This window comes from Triturus cristatus, chromosome 4_1 (assembly GCF_964204655.1).
Source record: "Triturus cristatus chromosome 4_1, aTriCri1.1, whole genome shotgun sequence".
NCBI classification, from domain to species: Eukaryota; Metazoa; Chordata; class Amphibia; order Caudata; family Salamandridae; genus Triturus; species Triturus cristatus.
In genome coordinates this window covers 789646647-789668560 of record NC_140585.1, presented here as the reverse complement: position 1 = coordinate 789668560, position 21914 = coordinate 789646647, and the positions used below count along the sequence as shown (strand labels likewise).

The 21914-nt window shown below is 45.6% G+C and overlaps 1 protein-coding gene across 1 annotated transcript in view; it reads right to left on the bottom strand.

Annotated features, from left to right (window-relative positions):
* The window catches only part of LOC146855536 (uncharacterized), a 41892-nt gene extending 20179 nt beyond the window's left edge, over positions 1–21713 (bottom strand). Inside the window, exon 1 of the mRNA XM_085650622.1 lies at positions 21631–21713. The gene's annotated coding sequence lies outside the window, so the exon portion shown is untranslated. The remainder of the gene's footprint in view (positions 1–21630) is intronic.
* Between the last annotated feature and the right edge of the window lie 201 nt (positions 21714–21914).

The window sequence follows — 21914 nt, the reverse complement described above, 5'->3', positions numbered from 1 at the left end:
CCGTGCAGCTGGGAGATCAGAGAGACCCCCTTTACAAGTGACAAGTGATCTCTGTTTCAGAGCCGGGGTGGCGGGGGCCAGTAATTCTACGAGGGTCACAACGAGAGCTACTGCTAGAGCCAACACACGCGCGGTTTACCCCCAAAGGTTAGAAATACCCTCGTCTTCTACTAGTAAGGGGTCGTTTATAAACAAACCCTTGGGAGGAAAAGTTAAAAATAATGCAGAAAAAAGAAGCGCATGCCTAAGTAGAGTGTCAAGGAAGCTCTCTGTTGGGCTAGTGGCTGAGGTTGCCGAAAAGTCAGTTACAAAGCTGGATTGCGGTAGTGATCTCCAGGGTGGTATAGAAGGGGGTGGGGAGTCGATCGTGCCTCCCTATAAAATAAAACCTCCTGAACCCCAGATCCCTTCCAAAACTTCTTCATATCTGCATGTTGAAGTCAAAGCCAAACATACGAAGAGGTCAAGCAAAACAGCTAAGGTGAATAAATCTGCCAAACCGCCTTCAGATTCTTCTTCAAGAATTACACCCTCACTACGATCATACTTTAAGGTTGTTCCTCAATTACTGGATTTGGCTCAACTTCAACCTCAACCTCAACTTCAGCCTCAGACTCATTCTGCCTCCGCCTCCTCGATAATACCTTCTGATATGTCGGCTACCTCAGTCACAGGAGGTTCTCCTGAACTGTCTCCTCAATCGGTAGCTCTGGCGCCTGTTGCGCCACCTGTTCCATCTGTAAGGGCCTGTTCTCCTGCAGCTGATTTATTTTTGGCGTTAGCTCCAGTCCTGGTTGAGAATGTTCTCTCTAAGGTACCTATCGATCCTGGGGAACTCCTTAAGCAAACCAATTTAGGCCTAACCCCCCCAGTTGTCCTACCCCTGCTAGAGCTGGAGCCTTCATCGTATCCACCTGATGCTTCTGGTCTCAAACTTAATGCGACTCAGGTACGGGCAGCTTCTGGTGGTGAAATTAGCGGGACAGTACATCATGACCCCCAGTCTCTAGCAGTAAGGTTTTAGGCGATTTTGGTTTTGACAGTCTTGGGGGTGTGGGCATGCCTATTGTAAAGGACCTAGGGCAAGTTTTTGATCCTGTAAGTTCAAGGTATGCTGTTCAACAGGAGTTCTCGTCCGCCATTGAAGTGGTACACTTGAATCTTAATTCAGGTAGTACTATTCATCCTATTAATCCTAACAGTGGTTTGATTGCAGACCTTCCTCCTTTAGATTTCCCAGATTTCGCCCTTCAGCTTATGTTTACCACTCTCTCGGCGGATATCAAGAGGGGTTTTGAAGAGTCTGCATCAAACCAGCGGGAGATAAGAAACTACTGTGAATCTCTAGATACTAAGATCGACGGGCTCTGCATGAGAACAGGAGTTCTAGAAGAGACAGTGGCCAGCATGTCGATTCAACTGGACAAAGCTAAGGAGGAAATTGAGAGTATTAAGAGAGCTGATACTGCTATCGCTGATAGAATGGAGACCCTTGAAAATAATGCCAGACGGAGTAACATTCGAATTTTGCATGTGCCCGAGGGCAGTGAAGGATCTGACATTAAGCGCTATATTATCACCCTTTTGAGACACTCCCTTAAATTGGACCAATCTGAGGAGGAATTATCATCTGAGATTCAGCGAGTACACAGAGAGCCATTTAGGCGGAATCCACAACGGACAAAACCAAGAAAGATTTTATTGAATTTCCATACTTATTCACTGAAAGAACACATCCTTAACCTTGCACTCAAGCAAAAATCCCTGGCAGGGGTGGGTTTTACCTTTAAAATTCGATCCGACCTGTCGAGGGTTACTCTTGAGAAACAGTGGGAGTTAGGTAGCAGAATGGAGGCTTTCAGGAAGCTTGGCGCATCAGTCCAGATGGGGTTTCCTGCTGCTCTTAAAATTATGATTAATAACAAAATGCATAACATTCGTACAGTACAGGCTGCGGACGATCTTCTGAGGTCCTTGGGGGGGGGGGGGGGTTAAGGGTGGTCTTGTCTTTGTTGAGACTTTGGTCTTATTATCTTATTATCTTTGACTTTGATCTTTTTTTGGAAGCGCTAATGTAATTTTCATCCACTTTTTCCTTCTATTTTTTCTTGTCTTTGAACAGATCTAATTTACTTCTTTTTTGTCCTGTTAGTAGGTTTTTTATGTGTTTGTGGGCAAGCTTAGTTTAACCTAGATAGATTAGAAGGAAAATAACTTATAAGTGGGAAATTAAAAGAAAAAGGGAGAAAAAAAAAGTGGAAAAAGAGGAAGGTAAAGGGAAAAAAAAGAAGAAAAAGAAGAAAGGTAAGGGAAAAGGAAGAAAAAAGAAAGAAGGAAAGAAAGGGGAAAAAAAGGAAGAAAGGAAAAAAAAAAGAAAAAAAAAAAGGGGTTCCTTCCTTAAAGGAATATGTGAGGATTGCTGCTTTATAATTATTTTATAGCACTTAGTTAGTGACGTCCTGTGTGGGCTCGGTAGAGGGTTGGGAGTACCACAACCGGGCTTGATCCGGTTAGGTAGAAACAGGGTTCCTCATGGGTGGGGGGGGCACATGGGTGAGGGTTTGGGTTTGGGTTTGGGTTCGTGTGGGGGTGTGGGTGTGAGTGGGGGGGGAGGGTATATAAGCGAAATAGATCCTCATCTTTGTTTTGGTTGCAGACATGTCCTTTTTTCTTAATGTTGGATAACTTGTTTAAGTTTTTTTTCTATAGATTCTATTGCTATGACTGACCTTAAGATTCTCTCCTGGAACGTTAATGGCCTGCGCACCAAGCCTAGGGCAAATAGAATCCTACAATATCTGCGTGATTCTGATGCACAGGTCATTATTCTCCAGGAGACCCACTTGGTGGAGAGCGAGATATCTGCTTTGGTTAAAAACAACAGGTGGATAGACATATCCGTTTCCACCTCCCAGTCGCTTAATGTGAGAGATGTATCCATTTTCTTTAAGAAAGCTATTACCACTAGATTGGTTAGTCAGCTGGTAGATCCGGCTGGGAGGTGGGTAATTGCTATGGTAGAGATAGGAGGTTTTCGATTAACACTGGTAGGATATTATGGGCCTAATAGAGATGACCCTTCAGTATTGGAGTCTTTATTTTCACAGCTTTTGCACTTCCCTGAACCCATTATTATCGCAGGGGATTTTAACATTGTGCTCGATTACACTCTGGATAAAACGCCATAGAGTCGACAACAAGTCCTTTCTAAATCTAGAGCGCTTTTACTTAATTTTATGCAGCAATATGGGTATATTGATATCTCGCGGGTAAGGGCAGGTCAGCAAACTGGTTTTTCCTTTCGGAATTTCAAATATCACCACCAGTCTAGGATCGATTTCTTTTTGACGAGTCGCAATTTGCAAGGCTCCATAAAGAATGTTAGTTATTTGCCTTCCCATCTGTCGGACCATTCTGCAGTAAAGTTAGATCTTGTAGACATCGTGCAGCTCCCTAATAGATCATGGTCTTTTGATCGCATTTTTCTTTCATCATCAGATGATGTTGCTTATCTAAAATTGGAGACACGTGAATTTATGCAACTTAATATTTCTACAGCATGTACGAACACTGTACAGGATGCGTTCAAATCCTTCCTGGAGCTATTAAAAACAAGCTCACATTTCGTAGAAGGCAGTATACCCAGGAAATAGCATCTATCGAAGCCAATCTTTTATTAGCGCAGGCGGAATTTGATCTTAGTAGTAGCAGTAACAACTCTAGTCTTATCTCGGTTAAAAAAGAGAAACTGCTGGTGCTTAAAACGCAATTGGCTTCGGTCTTAAGGCAACGCCTGCTTTGTAGTTGGGAAGCTAGCAAACTGGCCCAATTTGAATTTGGGGAAGGGGCTGGCAAACTGCTCGCTTGGAAATCCAGGATTGACCAGGTCCGTAACACAATTTATTCCATCAATTCCGGCTCTGGGTCCTTAACGTCGGATGCAGAAATTAGAACGGCATTTAAGGATTTCTTTCAAGAGATCTATCAAGAGGATAAAGAAATCTCCCCAGAGTGCATTAGAGAGTGGCTAAACAATATATCTTTGCCCTCGCTCTCGTCAGATCAAAGTGCTTTTCTAGACATGCCAGTTACGGAGGAAGAGGTGGTAGCCGCAATCTGCGGAAGTAAGAGTGGTAAGGCGGCAGGGCCAGATGGCCTACCAGTTGAAATATATAAGAAGCTGGTGGTAGAGATTTCTCCTTTTCTTGTTCTGCTTTTTAACCAAATATTACAGGAAGGGGCACTTCCTCCTAGCTCCTGGAACAACGCCTCTATCACTCTGATACTCAAGTCTGGCAAGCCCCCCACACAGTGCGGGTCATATCGTCCAATTTCCATTCTCAATGCCGACTATAAAATCTTTGCATCTCTTTTGGCTATGAGACCGGATATTCTACATCTTAACCAGAAGGGTTTTGTAAAGGGTCGCCAGCTCTTTGAACTAACCTATGATCTGGTAGGAGCTATAGATATGGCTACTACTAACTCTTTACCATTTGCTATACTCACGTTGGACACCACCAAGGCATTCGACAGAGTCAACTGGTTGTATCTGTCAGGTGCCTTGGCTAAGTTCAACGTGGGTAAATGCTTTTGTAGAGCCGTACGACTTCTGTATCATAGTCCATCTGCATCTGTTCTGGTTAATGGGGGCCTAGCCGAGTCTTTTAACATCACAAGAGGAACGCGGCAGGGCTGCCCTCTATCTCCCTTGCTTTTCAATCTCTATATTGAGCCCTTTGCTCAGATATTACGGGATAATGAATCCATCAAACCCTTTAAGTTTAAAGCATGGGAGAAGAAGGTGGCCCTATATGCGGACGACGTTATGATCTTAACATCAGAGATCAGCACTGCCTTTCCTACTGCTATCAAGCTAGCCCTTGATTACGGGAATGTTTCGGGATACGAGGTGAATGCCTCAAAAACCGAAATTATGGCTTGGAATACGGATCTGACTGGATTCACTGTACCACTTAGTACAAGCCTGAGATATTTGGGGTTAAGAATCGTTAAGGACCTTAAGTTAATTGCGTCTACTAATCTATCTGTAGTAGCTAAAGAGTGCCGGAAATTGATGGATGCTTGGGGACACCTCTCTTTGTCAGTTCTGGGACGTGCAAATCTGGTCAAAATGTCTATACTGCCAAAACTCACGTTTTTATTTAATACAATTCCACTTTATTTTGATAAACTCTCTTTGACCAAGTTACAAGCCAACATTAGCTCGTTCATCTGGAAAAAAAAAAGAATGTCAGGATTGCATGGAAAAAAAATCAGGCGGCGTCGTGAAAAGGGGGGACTGGCAGGACCTGATCTACAGATCTACGCATGGGCTTTTCAGTTATCCCACGCCCGCATGCTTTTAAAAATGCCATCTGATCAGGGGGTAGGGACAATGTTCTCGACTATGCTGGAGGCTGAAGGAATTGGACAGTCTGGTTTTTTATTTAAGTTCGGTGATCCGAAGTACTTTAAGAAGGTTAAACTCAAGGTGTTACAGAGTTTTGCCAAAACTTGGTTTAACATCAGATCATCGATTAAACTGGGATATTATTCAGATAGAGCACCCATTTGGGATTTACCGGCGCCCCCGGCCTGGTCAAGGGATGCACTATCAGCTCCAGTGAAAGAGGCGGGCATATTAATTTGGGGGCACCTATTTACTGAAGGGGTGATGCTTCCTTGGGAACTTTTAAGCAATAAAATAGGTCCCAATTTTTTTAGATTTAAATTTCTTCAAGTATCAAGCTGGGCACAGGCTCTTCATAGTCAAAATCCTCGTTGGAAGAACTTTTTAGTAGGCGGCACTAGTCAACTGGTATCTCTCCTATTGGACAAACCACCTGTCTTAAAAGAGATCTCCCTGTGGTATAATTTAATACTTGAGGAGCTTGACGGGGAATTTAATCTACCTGAACAACTCTGGGGCCCTGTGATATCTAGCTGTAATCTACATGATTTCTGGATAAAATCCTGCACAGTTATGTGGGATATAGTTAAGCCAGCTTGGCTTTGAAGAAATCACCTATTTACTATACATAGGGCATATTACTCTCCACAGAGGCTGTCCAAGTTTTCTAGTGATGTTCAGGTCTCTTGTCCTCGATGTGGTTTGGTATCAGCTTCTGACCCCCATATGTTTTTTTGAATGCCCCCAACCTGTCATCTTATTGGGACGCCATCGGCAAGAATCTTACATTTTCCTTTGGTTTTCCAGTCGTTATAGATCTTGGGTTAGTAGTCTTCGGAATTTTTGATTTGGTCCAGAGTCCAGTTAACAATCTTATTTTTTATTGTATGCTGGCAGCACGTAGGGAAATTTGTAAACGTTGGAAGGAACCTGATCCCCCTACTTTACTTGACTGGTGTTTATCAATCTCTCAAATCTCGAAGCTTGATCTGGCCAGAACTGGAAATCCAAGAAAAAAAGCTTTTTGGTTGTTGTTAGATTGTATTGTGTAAGCAGCTGGGGTTTTTTTTTTTCCCCCCAGTCCGATGATTATCTAGCCATGATACAATTTTCTTTTGCATAAATGGTCAGTATTGGTACATGATTAGCAGTTGCCGGCTTAACAACTCGGCACCGGGCTATGTATGATATTGGCTATTGCTTTGGGGCTGGGCCCCCTCCGATCAGCCGCCATCCCTTACCAGTTCACTACTGAGTCTGCATGCCTTTTATCCAATAAACCCGCGTTGTCCTGCTTGTATAGCTTGGCTTTTGCGGTCATGACAGGGATGAGGACAAAGAAAAAAGAAAAAAGAAAAAAAAGAGTTCTGCTTCTGGGTGGAAGGAATGACCTTCCAGAATCGTGATCGCTTGCATTGCATCTCGGAGGTAGCTCTTCGTTGATCCGACCAGTGGTTTGAGAAAGGTACCTATGCATTTGGCTGGTCTCTCTAGAATGGAATTCACTCCTGAAATAATAGGTCTCCCAGTGGGGTTGACTGAGTACTTATGAATCTTAGGAAGGACATACATTTGAGGCATCCTAGGGTTTTCATTGAAGAGGTATTTGGCTTCTTTTTTGGATATCCAACCTTGTTCTTCCCCAGTCATTATTAGTTTAGTCAATTTGTTTTGTACCATTTTAGAACAATCTTTGTCTGTTTTTCTGTAGTGTTCTTTGTTAGCAAGTTAGCGATTGATTTCTGCTTCATATTTCCCTCCCACCATGATAACCATTGCTCCGCCTTTGTCGGCCAGGCTTTATTATGATGTCCTGGTTGTTTCTCAGCTTCTCAAGGGCAATCTTTTCATTTTCTGTCATGTTCCACTTCATGTATTTTTGCTTACCATCTAAGGCATCTAGATCTCTTATAAAAAAAATTCCACAAGCTTATCTTTTGAAACAGTTGAATGATTTCCAGTTTTGTTTGGCTCATATCTGGCATACTCAATGGTATAAAGGATAAACCTTTAATAAATACTTGGGTTTCATCAGTTGTTAAGGTACAGTCAGTTAGGTTGTAGATGGAGTTGGATTCGCTCCTTACCATCTGTAGATGTTTCTCCTCATTATAATTTCTCCCTGTATTAATTGGGGTTGGGATTGTACCTTTGTCTTACTCTGTTTCTTCGTCGGGGGTGTCCATTGCCTCTGTCTAAAAAAGGTTCTGGTCCCTGATAAAAAATTGTACTTGCTGGAGCTTGTGGATGGTTTGGTGTCACTTGAGCTGTCGGAGTATGATGATGCATCCGAAAAGGTAGTGAATTGTCTTTTGCTCCTGCCACCATGCGTTCTCAGGATTCTTGTATTGATCGGTTGTTTGTAGTATTTTTTGTCTAGATGTGGATAGATCTTTTTCTCACTGAAATTGAGGATATCTTTTTGCAACTTAGCTCTTTTAAAATTGTCTGTGTTCTTCTTGAAAGTAGTGTTTTCCTTTTCCAATTTAGTTAACAGTGACTGTGCGTTCTCAATTGACTCGTTGTTCAGAAAAGCTTCTTCTAGCTCCTTTATTAGCTCAAATTCTTGTCGGATGAGGCGTTCTGCTGTTTTGATGGAGAGGAACATCCAATCACAGGAACATTTCATTCATATATGGCTGAATTCTCCTAGATACTCAGGCTGATCTACAAAGATGACCAGGACGTTTTTTACTTGCAGGCCTACAGGGATTGTACCTGCTCTTAGTTCTTCCAATAGTACTTCACCGTGTAAAGCTGTATGAATTTGTTTCTTCTTAAGTCTTGTTATTTTCTCTAGTTCTGATTGTTGTCGTGAATTGGTTGTGGTGTTACCAATATTAAGTGTAGAGGGTCTTCTTAATAATTCTTCTATTTCTTCCTCCCTGTAACTTAATGTTTTGTGTTCTGACATTTATGATCTTTTTGTTGATATGTATATGATGTCTGTCCAAATGAATCTTTTGGTGTCAATCAAAAACTTGATGTATGGAAAAACTCATGTCTAGTGGATACACGATCCACTCAAATTAGGACTGCTACCTCTAATTATTTATTTCTCAGGGGCCTCCCTCAGAGGCGTGGTGCCTACACTCATGTGGGTCTCAAAGAAGGGGGAGTGATTCTATTTAGGACTGAAGAGGCTGGAACCAAGTATACATTACAGCTAGCAAATGCCCCTCAGGCAACGGATCAGCAATCTTTTTGCACCGGAGATCTCCTACTAATACCTCCGAGTCTGTTAAATTAATGAACTGTGATTACTTGTGTGGTTCTTATAACATTGTGCTAATGGTTTTCCATTTGTAACAGACCAAACTGTTAAAAAAAAAATTTGAGGTCATATGTCTAACAATGCACCTGATGTTTTGTTGTCATGTCATTTTGTTGCTGTGCTATTTCAATGTTCGTTTTAAAGGCAAAACGTTTGATACAGTAAATTCATAAGGTATTTAAGTAAAAATTGATAGTCCTTTTATGCTGTATATTTTGATTCAAAAATGGAAAAACATTAGCACAATGTTATAAGAACCACACAAGTAATCACAGTTGATTAATTGAACAGACTCGGAGGTAATAGGTGCCAAAAGATTGCCGATCCATGGTCTGAGAGGCATTTGCTATCTGTAATGTATTAGGTAGCACCAGCATAGAAAAGTCAAAGTGCAGGGGTTGAAGGTTAGAAAAACAGAAAGGAGATCCTAGCAATACTCTGGATCTCAATGGCATGAGAGAGCTGTGCTGTCAGAAAATATGTGGACATCCAAGATCGAGTAAGTGACTGTGGAGTCGAGAGTATGCAGAGAAAGCCTTTCGAGAGGGCTGGAAGGAGGCGCTGCACTGACAGAGTGCTGAAGAAAGATCTGGTGATATCAGCTGTGCGACTCTGAAACAAAGTAGCCTTGCACTGGGCCATACTGCAATATAGAGGAGCATGCTCCCACAGCCACTTCCCCACCAGGCTATGAAAGTGACACAAAGAAGAGAGAAGCCAGGGATGGTCTGCAGGGACAAGTGAACTGGTGCTGGTGGCTGGAAGATCTGATTCAAGGTGGCCTGAAGGATTGCTAGGGTAAGCACAACTTGACTGGGGAGCAGAGATTCTAGCAGCAGGACGGACAGATTGACCTACTGGATGCTGGGACATGCCCTAGTAGAGCTGGATATCTTGCCCCAGTGATTCAGTCTCTTGCAGACGAAGAGTGGTGGCATGGCTAGGCCTGCACAGATGTTTAGTGGGGTGGCAGTAATGGGGACCTGCACCACTCAAAGCCCCTTGCAGGCCTAAGGACATATAGACCATAGGTATGGGCCTGGCGTAGTACTGATGAGGCCTGGAGTGAAGCTGGTGATGTCATCAAGAGGCCCGGTAGCTGTCCTGCAGTGAAGCAGGAGCAGTGTGGAAACAGTAGAATAACTACACTTCTCCTTTTAAAGGGACAGACAATTCCCACTCAACAACAAACCCAGCCCAACAAAAAAATATACTTAAGAGACTTCAGCTTAAATTTGAGAAATTCCACTGCTGCCACCTTTCATCTTTCAGACATCACCCCTGACAGTCTCCACTTAACACACCTCTCCGAATTACCCACCCACACAAGAGGCACAATCTGAGACCTAGTTCTCTTTGACAATGTCTAACTCACTTGCTGGAAACCAATAGAAAATGACTGACCAGACCAGTTTATCATCACTTTTCCAAAATGCATAATTCACACACACCCACCTCAAACCCATGTCTAAAATGCGCCTTTGAACATTTTTCTGAAGACGGCGTTGCTCAAGTCTTAACCAAAGTCACTGAAAATCTCTCTTACAGTGACAACATTAACCAGCTACTCTCACAATTTGATAAAACTCTCATTATGGATATAGACAATGTTGCACCATTCAAATCAAAGAGATCTTCCAACAACACAGCAATCTCCGATATTCAGATTACCTCTTCCAGGAAAATAACGATTTTAGGACTAAAACACTTTGGGCCTAATTACATTGTCAGTTGGAAAGCCTCCGACCGACATTGTAGGTTTAAACTCCGACTGCTTTCATTGTAATACGGCGGTCAGAGTTTTAACCTAACAATGTTGGAAGGAGCCTGTCGGCCTGTCGGAATGGCCTCATAATCCCTTAAGGACAGCGTTTCCACCGTCTGGATTATGATTGGTTCTGACATCCTTACCATATCGTTCTTTTTATACATGGGCCCCCTTCCCCCTGGCCTTCTGTATATGGCCCGAGGGTTACCTATGGTGCCACCCTGAAAATTCCTTCAACATGTGGCCACACGTTGCATGGATTTTCACAAACTCTCCTTTCTCAATGAGAGCTTGTGCTGAGGGCTGTTTTCGCACACAGCACAAGCTCCCACAGAGAATTAGGAGTTTGTGACCGCACTATGTGAGGTTGCTTCGTAATCAGGTGTGCAGAACCGCTGACCTATGGTCGGGCGGTTCCCTCACCGAAACCATGTCGGTGGAAGGCAACTCCGATCAACATTAAAATCAGGCCATGTATGTCAAGTTTAGGTAGGGTATGCTGCTAACATAAGTAGGCAAGTCTTCTTGATTTTAATGAAAATTGTTTGACTTGCACTAACATCCTGGAAAACGTTGATCATTATCTGTGTTTTTTTCCCGGCCTCTAGAAATGCTAGGAAAAAATAGATAAGACAGCATTGTCTGAACATGGGCATTAGATAGTATGTAATGGCTTCCAGAATATTTCCCACTGATATGAGTGACATATTGTTTTTAGTATTTTTAGCATAAGCACATTTTATATGCTGTCTGGCATCGAAGAAAGCATGTCTTTCTTTTTAATCCCAATCTGTTTTTTCTTGTTTTAGAATGATTATATTCATGGATACACAGTAGGAATTTTATATATATGTGTGTTTTACGGGGGTATATTCCTCGAAACAAACATTAATTGATTGACAAAGATATGAGATAAATAGAAAGTCTTTGGAGACCTGACAAACCTTCTAGATCTTACTCCACATTATCACCTCAAAAGCCCTTTTTCCAACTCAAGTTCCACAATTCCATAACTAGACCAGAGCTCTCTTTGACCACTTAAGCATAACCTCAAACCACACTCCAAATCTCACCTTCCTCAAACCGATCCTAAATGTGAAGAACTACAAACATTTGTCCATAACAAAATCTATCAAATCAAACATCTATCTCACCTTAATTCAGTAGTCACACCATAATTCCTCACACCTCCTGTCACACTGAATGGCCAGAATCTGCCCCAATCTCTGAAGACATCCTAGACAAAATAATCAAAAACATAAATGATACACACTACCAAGATGATGTTATCTCAACAAATAACATTAAAACAAACTTCCATCTCTTCAATAAAACCTGGTATTACCTAGTCAACACATCTCTAAAAACGCTATCTTCCCATACATCTTCAAATTGCCTCACAGCACTTCCCTCTTAAAGACAGTGGATCCTAACCCATTTTTCCTATAAAACAACAGCACCATTACTAACATCCTATGGATGGGAAAAGTAATTGAAAAATATGTTGATCTTCAGCTTACAAAGCACGTGATCAACAATGAACTTCAAGCCTACCAATCGGGCTATCACAAAGGCTTCAGTACTGAAACTGCCACCCTTAAAACACTTGATGGCATTCACAGCATGATAAATTAAACCATTTGGTCTACTTTTCCTACATGTTCTGTCAGCAACCTTTGACACTATCAATCACCCAAGACTAATCAAGACCCTTGAAACCTGCATGTATATTCGAGGGACAGTTCTCAACTGGTTTGCCTCCTTCCTCGACAACCACAAACCAATAGTCAGATTAGGTGTTTCCATATCTAACCCAGCAACCATCACATCCGCAGTCTCACAAGGCTCTTCCCTCGAGCCCACACTTTTCAATCTTTACACAGATCTACTGAAGGATCTAATCAAAGGTTTAAGAGTCTAATATACCAATAAGCTGACAACACCTAGCTCTACCTTGAAATCAATTCTCATCTAGACATTTGCATTTTGAAATCCTGTTTAGTAAAGATTTCAACACTTGATGACTGCCAACGTCCTCAGGCTCAATCTAGATAAAACAGAATTCATCCTCTTTCAGAAATAAATCATCCAAATTAAAAATCAATGGCTGCAGAAACTTTGATCTGTCAGTTCCAACCCATTCCATTCCCCTGAATTTAAACCACCGGACAACTGGACTGATCCCTTGATTGACACCACACATCAAACACATGGTTAAATCTACTAAAATGTCCTAATCTCATGATCCATTTCATCATCCAATTCTTGTTAATTTCCAGAATTGACAATTCTCGTCCGAGAGTCCAAAACCATCTATGGCACCTGTCAAGGTTGACCTATAATTAGGTTGTAGCATGGTCTCTACTCGTAAAATCGAACACACGACCCATACTTGAATTGGCAGCCCCAATGAGCCCAGAATTAGGTTTAAATTATCATGCATACCCTTTAAAGCCATCCACTCTCCTCAGCCAAACTACCTACAATGTGCCAACAATATCGCACATGTCAAGAAAGCACTCGAGAAACAGTGACATTCTCAGACTTGAATCTAAAAATCTGGTAACCCAGTTAACCGAGTCATAGTCCTTGTATGGCGGAAGAACTTTTTCCCCCCTGAAATTTGTTGCAGAGATAACTGCCTAGCTTTCTGAAACCGATTAAACCTTTCTTTTCAGATGTTGTTCTGAACTAATTCCACCATGATCTTCAGTTCATGCTACAAATGTAACCACTTCAAATATAATTGTTTTATTGCACCCTCCACTCCAATTTTTCCCTTGCCACTCTCCTCTTCAATCTCCAATGCTGGCTTTTTGCCTATAGTCCAGCTGATCCACATCTCTCCCTTTTCTTCCCCGGCACCCCCAACCCCACCTGTCTATTGCTAACCTCTCTCTGCCTCCTGGCTTCTGGCACTCCTGCCTTTCACCTCCTCCACTCCCCCTTTCCACTGCCCTCATTCCAACTATCTTCCTGATATCTTTCTCCTTCTCTTCCTTACATCTATTTTCCCCTTGACCAACATCACTTCTCCCTTTCACACTTTCCCTCTAACTCAATCGCTGCCCACCTCCTGTTTCTTACCCCACCTCTCCCCCAGGTTTGTCTCTCCTCCCCTTTTTCACCTCCACACCCTCCACTTTTCTTACCTGCCTTCCTTTCCTCCACTCTCTGCCAACCATACACAATCCCTCCAGTTTCCAACGGCTCCCTCCCCCACCTTCTTTACACCTTCTTCCATTCCCCCTCACACCAAAGTCTGTCTTGTTGTCCTTTTTCCTATCCCCAGGTCATTGGCGTAATTTGGAAGTAGTCAGGGGTCGCAGCTGTTCCTCTCAGTTTCGAGGGTCTACTTTTCATATGTTTCATTTCATTTCTTTGATATTGCTCATTGTAAGCTTCGAGAGCCAGCTCTCTTTGTTATTCTCTATAAAGCAATTCAATTCAATTCAATAATTACTTTATATCGGTCAGTTTGACCTTAAAAGTACATCTAAAATAGCATACAATTAATTTGCTTTCGAATCGAAATAGATAGAAAAGAAAGGGCAAAATCGGGTACATACAATAAAAACAATCAGTTAAAACATACACAGGTATAACCTGGAGCAGTATAAAGTATGGTAGCGGCTCAACAAGTTGGAAAATCAGTTATCAATCAAAAGTAGAAACAGTATTTGCGGTTCAAAGTGCATGTGCGATCTATGTGAACAGCTCACCGGTCTATATATGAGAGGTCAGAGCTTTATCTTCGCCACTAGAAGCAGTCAATTCTCAGAAGCAACAAACCAATATAACAGTAAATTCGGAATGTAAATGAACTGCATCATTGCAAGTGATCTCGCTTAAACAATAAAACAGGTAGTCATTTTAAAATTCCTTAGTTCCATTGTGCAAGAGTCTAGACCTTATTTATTGAATTGGTTTTAAAAGTGCTCTACGAGTGCACCACATGGAGAATAAGAAGCCTGCTACCGAGTGTACAATAGGGAGGATAGAATTTGTGTTTCAATATCCTAAAAGCCTCACAACAGCGCCTGGTGCCTAGGTTTCTACAGGTCTGGGCCAACCACTGTTTTCTCGCTTTGTGGTATCCGGGGCAGCAAAAGAACACATGGAAGTCTGATTCTGTGGAGCAGTCACAGGCCGGACACTCCAGAGTTTGCGAGCCCGCCCATTTATTTGTAAAAGAGCCGAGTGGCAAGAACCCGTGTCTAAACTACAGATAGAGCTTTCTGGCAGTTGTCGGCTTGATATCGCTCAGTTCCGGCTCTAAACTATACCAATCCTTGGTTTCAAAGAAAACTGCAGTGAGCTTACCTACGAAAGGCTTTCTCTGGAGTTGGGCCAATTTAAACTCCCAGTAGCAGTCCTTCAGCCCTTTCCTGGACACGGTGGCACAAGCCACCTCTGGGTCACCCCAAAGATTGCCCCGTCCCAGATTCTCTGAAGTGTGTTGAATGTAGGAAAGCCAGGGTAGTTTGCCCGCCCCCGGTAGACTCATCACCTCTCTCCATTCGTCCCTGAATTCTAATAGTTCTGGGGTAACCCACAGACGCCGCCAGAATAAAAGGGGTCTGAGATTAGATTCTTCGGCGTTAGCCCTTACCCCCAGGTCCAATTGGAGTGGCGTTGCGTGGTGTGCTCCGTTGGAGGCCGCACAGTTGCCTGAGAAAAGTGTTTTCAGTTTGCGTGAGACTCTCGGAACTGCGGTGGGCCATATTTCTGCTCCATACAGCGCCCCTCCCCTGGCTTGGACCTTATATATTTCTATTGCTGGGCTCACAGGCTTGTGGATAGATTTTCGAAAAACCTTTGTTAAGCCCCCTGATGATTGTGCCAGTTTCAAGGTTGATTTTTTGATTTGGGCCCCCCAGTCCATCGATTATGTGATAGTTATGCCTAGGTAATCAAAAGCAGATACTCTCTCTAGGGGTTTACCATTTAAGCTTGGATTTGGTCGGTACTTTTGGCTGAGTTAAACGCCATGAATTTTGTTTTTTGGAGGTTAATTTCAAGCCCTCTTTCCCTGCAAAACGCATCAAATCTATTAAGTACCCTCTGTATCCCCATGGGCGATTTTGATAATAATAGAGTGTCTTCGGCAAACATCATGGCTGGGATTTTGCGTAATGTCAGCTCAGGGACGTCCAAGTCTTTCTCGCTATGTAGAAAATCAACTAGCCCATTTTTATATAGGCTCAAAAGAGTCGGGGCGAGGACACATCCCTGGCGAACACCTCTGTTTACGGAAATGGGGGCCGTGAGTTTTCCTTCCTTGCCAAATCTAATTTGAGCGTAATTTCCCTCATGTAACCGCTTCATGATTTGGCACAGGTATGGCGGAACCCCCATCTCATGGAGAACTGCCCACAGCTTCTCTCTTGGGACCAAATTGAGCGCAGATTTCCGGTCTATAGATATAAGGTTGAGGCTGCCACCCTCCAGACACACGATTTTCCAGTGTAATATTTGTAGCCTGAGGATTTGATCCAATGTGGACAGTTTTTCTCTGAACCCTGCCTGGAGAGGACTAAGTATCTTATGCTCCTCCATCCAACTCTGCAGCCGGAGCAGCAGCACCCACGCAAAGATTTTTTGGGTGATATCTATAAGGCTTATAGGCCTATAATTTGTAGGTAGCAGCGGTGAGCCCTTTTTATATATGGGAATTATTTTGGCTAAGGCCCAACTAACAGGAATCTTCATGCCTTGGAGTATGGCATTGAATAAAACCCAGAGATATGGTGCCCAAATGGTGGGTTCGCTGTGGCATAAGTCCCCTGGGATCTTGTGTAATCCTGGCGCTTTGCCCGGGGCTATTTTAGAAAGGGCACCTGTTATCTCTTTGAGAGTTATTATCAGGGTGTCATCCACAGTTCTGTTGGTGGACATGGATGCAATCGGGCAGTCAGCCGCCAAAGAGTAACCTTTGGCGGCTGAGTCGTCCAGTGACTCTGCCCTTGAATAGAGGGATTCAAAATGGTCCCTCCTACGTCTGCCTCTAGGTTTGGCTCTATCGGTGATTTTGCCTCCGAGCTACCTGTATTGACCACCTTCCAAAAAGTCCTCATATCGCGGGCACCCAGGGAGCTTCTCAAGGTATCCCACTTGTCACTTTACCACCCTTTTTTTGCCTCATTGACACTGACCTAGTAGGCCGCTCTAGTTATTTTGATTAAAGAACGGTCATTAGCCTTGATAGATGTAATCAAGGCTGTTTTAGTCTTTCGGCATTGATAGTTATACCAAGGGTGGGGGGGTGGGGGGGGGGGGGTTCCTATTTGGCCTGGTGATTTTTATAGGAAAGAAGAAGTCTGCCGTGGTTGACGTTAACCTAGTGTGATTCTGGGTAATCATCAGGAAATCAATTCTGGTGTGGATAATGGGGACACATTTAATTGCAGTCAAGAGGACCGGAATGATGGCTTCATACAGGGAGCCTAGCCTATCCTGTGACTGTTTTATGTCTGCCTTTGCACTCTCTCCCTACAGTTTGTGAGAGACAACCTGTCGTCGGTAGGGGCATATGCCCCTGTGGCACTCCCGGGATTCAACTTGTTTAATTCTAGTGCAGGGCATTATGGTCACTATCGTGCCGTATCATGACCTTGAAGTTGCATACCCTATGCCAAGATTTTTAGTCGATTAAGATATAATCCAGTAATGAGCCTCGCCCGTTTCTAATGAAAGTAAAGTTACTGTTGTATCAGATTTTGTTCTTCCATTAGAGAGTATTTTAGAGCAAGGCAGTTCATCTGGATCACCAGAGGGGACCAGATTTTTACTGGTGGCCCAGTACTTCTCTTCTTCACAGAGACTGTCCTTGGGCATACCATCTAATAGCTCAAACTGACAATTTAAATCCTCTCCTATAATCACCATGTAGTGGTCTGAGATGGTGGCTAGGAATGACATTAGTTCCTCGAGTGTCTTTGACTCCTGGCTATGACTAACTGGTCTGGAGTACACGTTTATAGGTCTTGCTGGATTCTCTCTGGGGGATAAAAATAACCCAATGGGAGGACTCTGATAGTACCCGTTTGTCTTCCATCGTCTCTGTTTAAAATTTCTTGGACAACGCAAGGGTTTCTAAAGTTTATCACTATACAGTCTCCTTGCTTGTCCTTGGGCCTCCATCCCAGCCAACCAACTCTACGTGTTGTTAAGATCTTTCCTGCATCGTCGTACCGGAAGTGTCTGTGGTTAGCTAACCATTGCATGCATTTGTGTTTTAGTTCTTGGTGTGGTTCGTTTTGGCCCGCTCTGAGCTCAGGGATGCCTACAAGAATAAGAACATATGGCGTGGAAGCCGGTGGTAGGTTTATAACTGGTGGGGGAGGGTTTTCTTTAATGGCTTCTATGCGGTTGGTAAAGTCTACCCCTGCCCGTTGTTTGTTCGGCTGCCATTGCCTAGTGGGTTGTTGGTATAAAGGCGTTGGGTTTGCTCTGTTAGCGGTTGAGGTGGGGTGCCTCTCTATATTGGCTCTGGCGGGGGCTGAAGATTGCTGTCTCTCTGGATTTGGTGCTTGAGTAGCTGGGAAATCCTTATGTGTAAGGGACGGGGTGGCCCTAGTGGTGTTCGCTGCTGCCTGGTCTCTGGGTCCAGTGACGGGCCCAACGTTCCCATCTACTACCCCCCTGCCACTTGTCCAATCATTCAGGAGCGAGGTCAACTTGTCAACCCTTTCTATGAGTGAATTGAGCTCGTCCTTTACTATAGCCCTTACTTGGATTTGTAGATCCACCACTAACTTGGTAACCCACACTGGCTGTTCACTGATCGTATCAATACTGTTTGCTGTTCCTCCCATCCCAGTATTCCTATTATCTATCTTCTCTCCCATAGCCTTCTTCCTTCTTGCCGCTGTTTTCGCTTGTGTTTTAGGTCTCCCTTTTATAGCGGGCTGTATAGGTGATTCCACCCTGGATTGTTCAGAGTTAATTACTTCAGCTATAGCAGTTTGGGCCATAGGAGTATCGTTTGGCATGACTCCTGAGGTTTGCGAGGTGTCTGGATGTACCAGAGGGATTTCCAGGTTAGGGGTTAGTGATAATCGTCTCTCTGTCCGCTCGATTTCAGTGGCCACTGCTCCTAATGCTTTTTCAAGCATCCTGTCTATAGAGGTCGGTTTGGCTTGGGAGGTGTCCGTTTCTTTTCTGCACACACACACACGTTTGCTCATTATTCTTTGATTTTGTGAATTACCTTATGTGCGAAGGATAGTTTAATTGGAGCACTACTGGTTGACTCGGGACAGAAGAAGCAGAATGTGCAAGTGCTTGAACGCAAAGTGCAGAGTGCAGGAGTAAGTATGCCAGACACAGGGCAGAAGAGCGAAGAGAGCAAAAGTGCGAGTGCGGGAGTACATGGGAAAGCAGGCTACAGTGTGAATCTACATAGGATTGGCGGGACTACCAGATAAGAGTGTCTAAGGTAAAAAGGTCTGCCTACGAACTGATCACTAGAGGCATTCAGCACTGTAGTCAAGTTAGTTCAGATCCAGATTGAAGCCCAGTGTTCTAGTAAAGTTAGGGACCTTGCAAATACCGAGAAGCTGAAGACCATAAGATCCTATGCGCGTCCAATATGGCTAAAATAACAGTAAGACTAAAAGGTAAAAATTGTGCAGTCCAATGCTTGGCCGTTAGCTCTCAATAAATAGTTAAAACACAAAACCTCATTTAGCAGATTCATTTGGACCACCCTGCGGAAGGTTACCCCCTCTAATTGAGCAGTCTGAGCAGCCGGTGCGGATTATTGGCAATGTTGATGGGATAACAGTCACCGGGGGAAGTGGCTAGAGGAGTAAGAAATGGGAGAATAGGGGTTGGGGCTCACCGCCTTGCCTTCCAGATGATTACAGGGCCTGTTCTGTTGTTAAGTACCATGAGAGTTGTGGCCCAGTGAAGCAGCCAAAGGGGGTGGCCCAGCCCAGCCTGTTCCAGCCGCTGACAGGCACAGACAGGCCCACCCTTGGCACGGACTTCGCCCGGGCGCGGCCTGTGTGAGTCCCGCGCCGCGGGGTGCAATCGGCGCTTAAAAGGCTTCAGGCAGCACCTCCCTCGCAGCTGTGAGTATTTGTAGCCACGCGTTGCACTCTGGGACTGGAAGTCCCACCAGAGTGTGGATTTGTCTTGCGGTTGGTAAATGAGCCAACAGGCGCGTCCCAGGTTTCACCCCAGGATTGGCGGGTGTCGGGGGGAGGACATGAGCTCTCACAGCCCCGTCTGGTCAGCGGCAGGTCACCCACGGCAGCTCACCCACGGCAGCTCACCCACGGCAGCTCACCCACGGCAGCTCACCCGCAGCAATTCGTGCTTCCCGTGCTGTGGGGTGCAAGCGGCGCTTAAGAGGCTTCAAGCAGCCCCTCCCTCGCAGCTGTGAGTATTTGTGGCCACGCGTTGCACTCTGGGACTGGAAGTCCCACCAGAGTGTGGATCCGTCTTGCGGTTGGTAGATGAGCCAACAGGCGCGTCCCAGGTTTGACCCCAGGATTGGCGGGTGTCGGGACAGGAGCACTCACAGCCCCCTCTGGTCAGCAGCAGGTCACCCACGGCAGCTCACCCGCGGCAGCTCGCCCGCAGCAATTCGTGCTTCACGTGCCGTGGGGTGCAAGCGGCGCTTAAGAGGCTTCAAGCAGCGCCTCCCTCGCAGCTGAGAGTATTTGTGGCCACGCGTTGCATTCTGGGACTGGAAGTCCCACCAGAGTGTGGATTCTGTAGTATCCGGCTGGATACATTCTAGTGTTCCATTTCACTGTAACCCACACTGAACACCCACCCACCACAGGCGTCACGAGTCAGGTGACCCTGTCAATAAAAGGGGCCGAGCGCACGTGCTCGTGGCCAGTTTACAGTACCAGCATCCTGTGTCCTGCGTCCCTCATTTGTATGCATGAGGGCCTGAGGGCCCAATCACCACATTGGCGACGAGGCGGGTACACTACCCGCGTGTGCAGCCCCTGATATGTGCAACGAACGCAATCAAACAAAGAGAGAGAGCTGCCCGCAGTGAGGGCACCCCCCGTGGGAAAGCGCGACGCGCCGAGAAGCCTGCGGGGCGAGGCAGAGCTTGCAGCGTCTCCTGTGGCGACCGGGGAGCCCACCCCGCACCAGTAGAGCCAGCAGCGCCGGAGAGAACACGGCGATTAGCCCACCCGCATCCGCCGTGAGGGTGGGACCCTGCCGAGGAAGCCGGGTGTCCACCCCGACCCTACCGCTGTGCCCAGAGGTTCCCAGAAGTTAAGGCAAGCCGAGCGGAGCCCACCCGCATCGGCTGCGGCCCCCGTAAGAAGCGTGAACCACGCGGTGCCCACCCGCGGAAAGGAGAAGCCCAGCCGGGCTGAAGGTGAGCCCTGTATGCCGCGACAAGAGAGCCGAGCGTGAGAGGAGGAAGAGAGTGGCGGTCGTCCACCTTCCCACGAGGCAGACTGAACGCGGCCCAGAAGCGAAGGCAGCAGTTCGAGGGAGCCGCGCGGATCTCGCTGATCGCGCTTGGAATGGGAAGCTGCGTTGGGGGGAATCAGCCTCTGGTTCGTAGCCGGGTAGAGGCGAACGCACAGTGCCCCTAGAAAAGGACCCGACGAGCGAAGGTCCCCGTCCCACCGGCACAGGCGCGAGGAAGTGAATCGCTGCCACTGTCCTGCAGAAGCTACGGCGTAAACACCGAAGGCGGAGCCCACCCGCTCAGGAGCACCGTGACAAACGGAACCAGCGGGTGCCTACCCCGCATAGGGACAGACATGCCGACCCCCCCCCCGCGCAGCAGGAGAAGTGTGCGAGGCTGCTGCGGGAGGGAGGGAGATGTGCCCAGAACTGTATGCGGCCAGCGCCGCTCGCGATAAATAAATAAATAAGTGCCGCAGCTGTGAGGAGCTCAGTGAGCGCACCCCCACCCCTTCCCTGCCGTGCGAAGATTGCACGGAGCTGCAGCAGGGAGGGCGATTGCGAACACAAAGAATGGCCGCTGCCGGCCATCTGGATCATGCCCCCCCCCACCTCGCAGGACCCCCAGCAGCTGAAGAAATGAAGCGGAGCCTACCAGTAGTGAAGGAGGAGCACTTTCTCACGCAGCCTGCGAGTGATGCCTCATCATCCTCTGGTTAGCACTGTCAATGCCTTTGTCCCCCTCACCTGCCTCAGAGCAAAATAAAAGCAAAAGAGACTTACCTGCTGCCATGTCCTGGGATCTCCACAGCTCCAGCCCCATCTGGACTCCACTGGTCTGCCTGGCTCCAGCTCCCCTCCGGCTCTCCTAGGCACGAGTGAAGCCTGGAGGAGTGGAAAGGAAAACAAGGCATAGAGTTCTGGCAGTACAGAATGGTGGCTGCTGAAGCCAAAGAAAAGCAACACTGCCACCCAGTGGCCACTGGTGGTATTGCAGCCACCAAGCACATCAACAAGCCTACAGCAATCCAAGGAAGTCCAGCAGCCACAGGAGATCGACGGCTCGC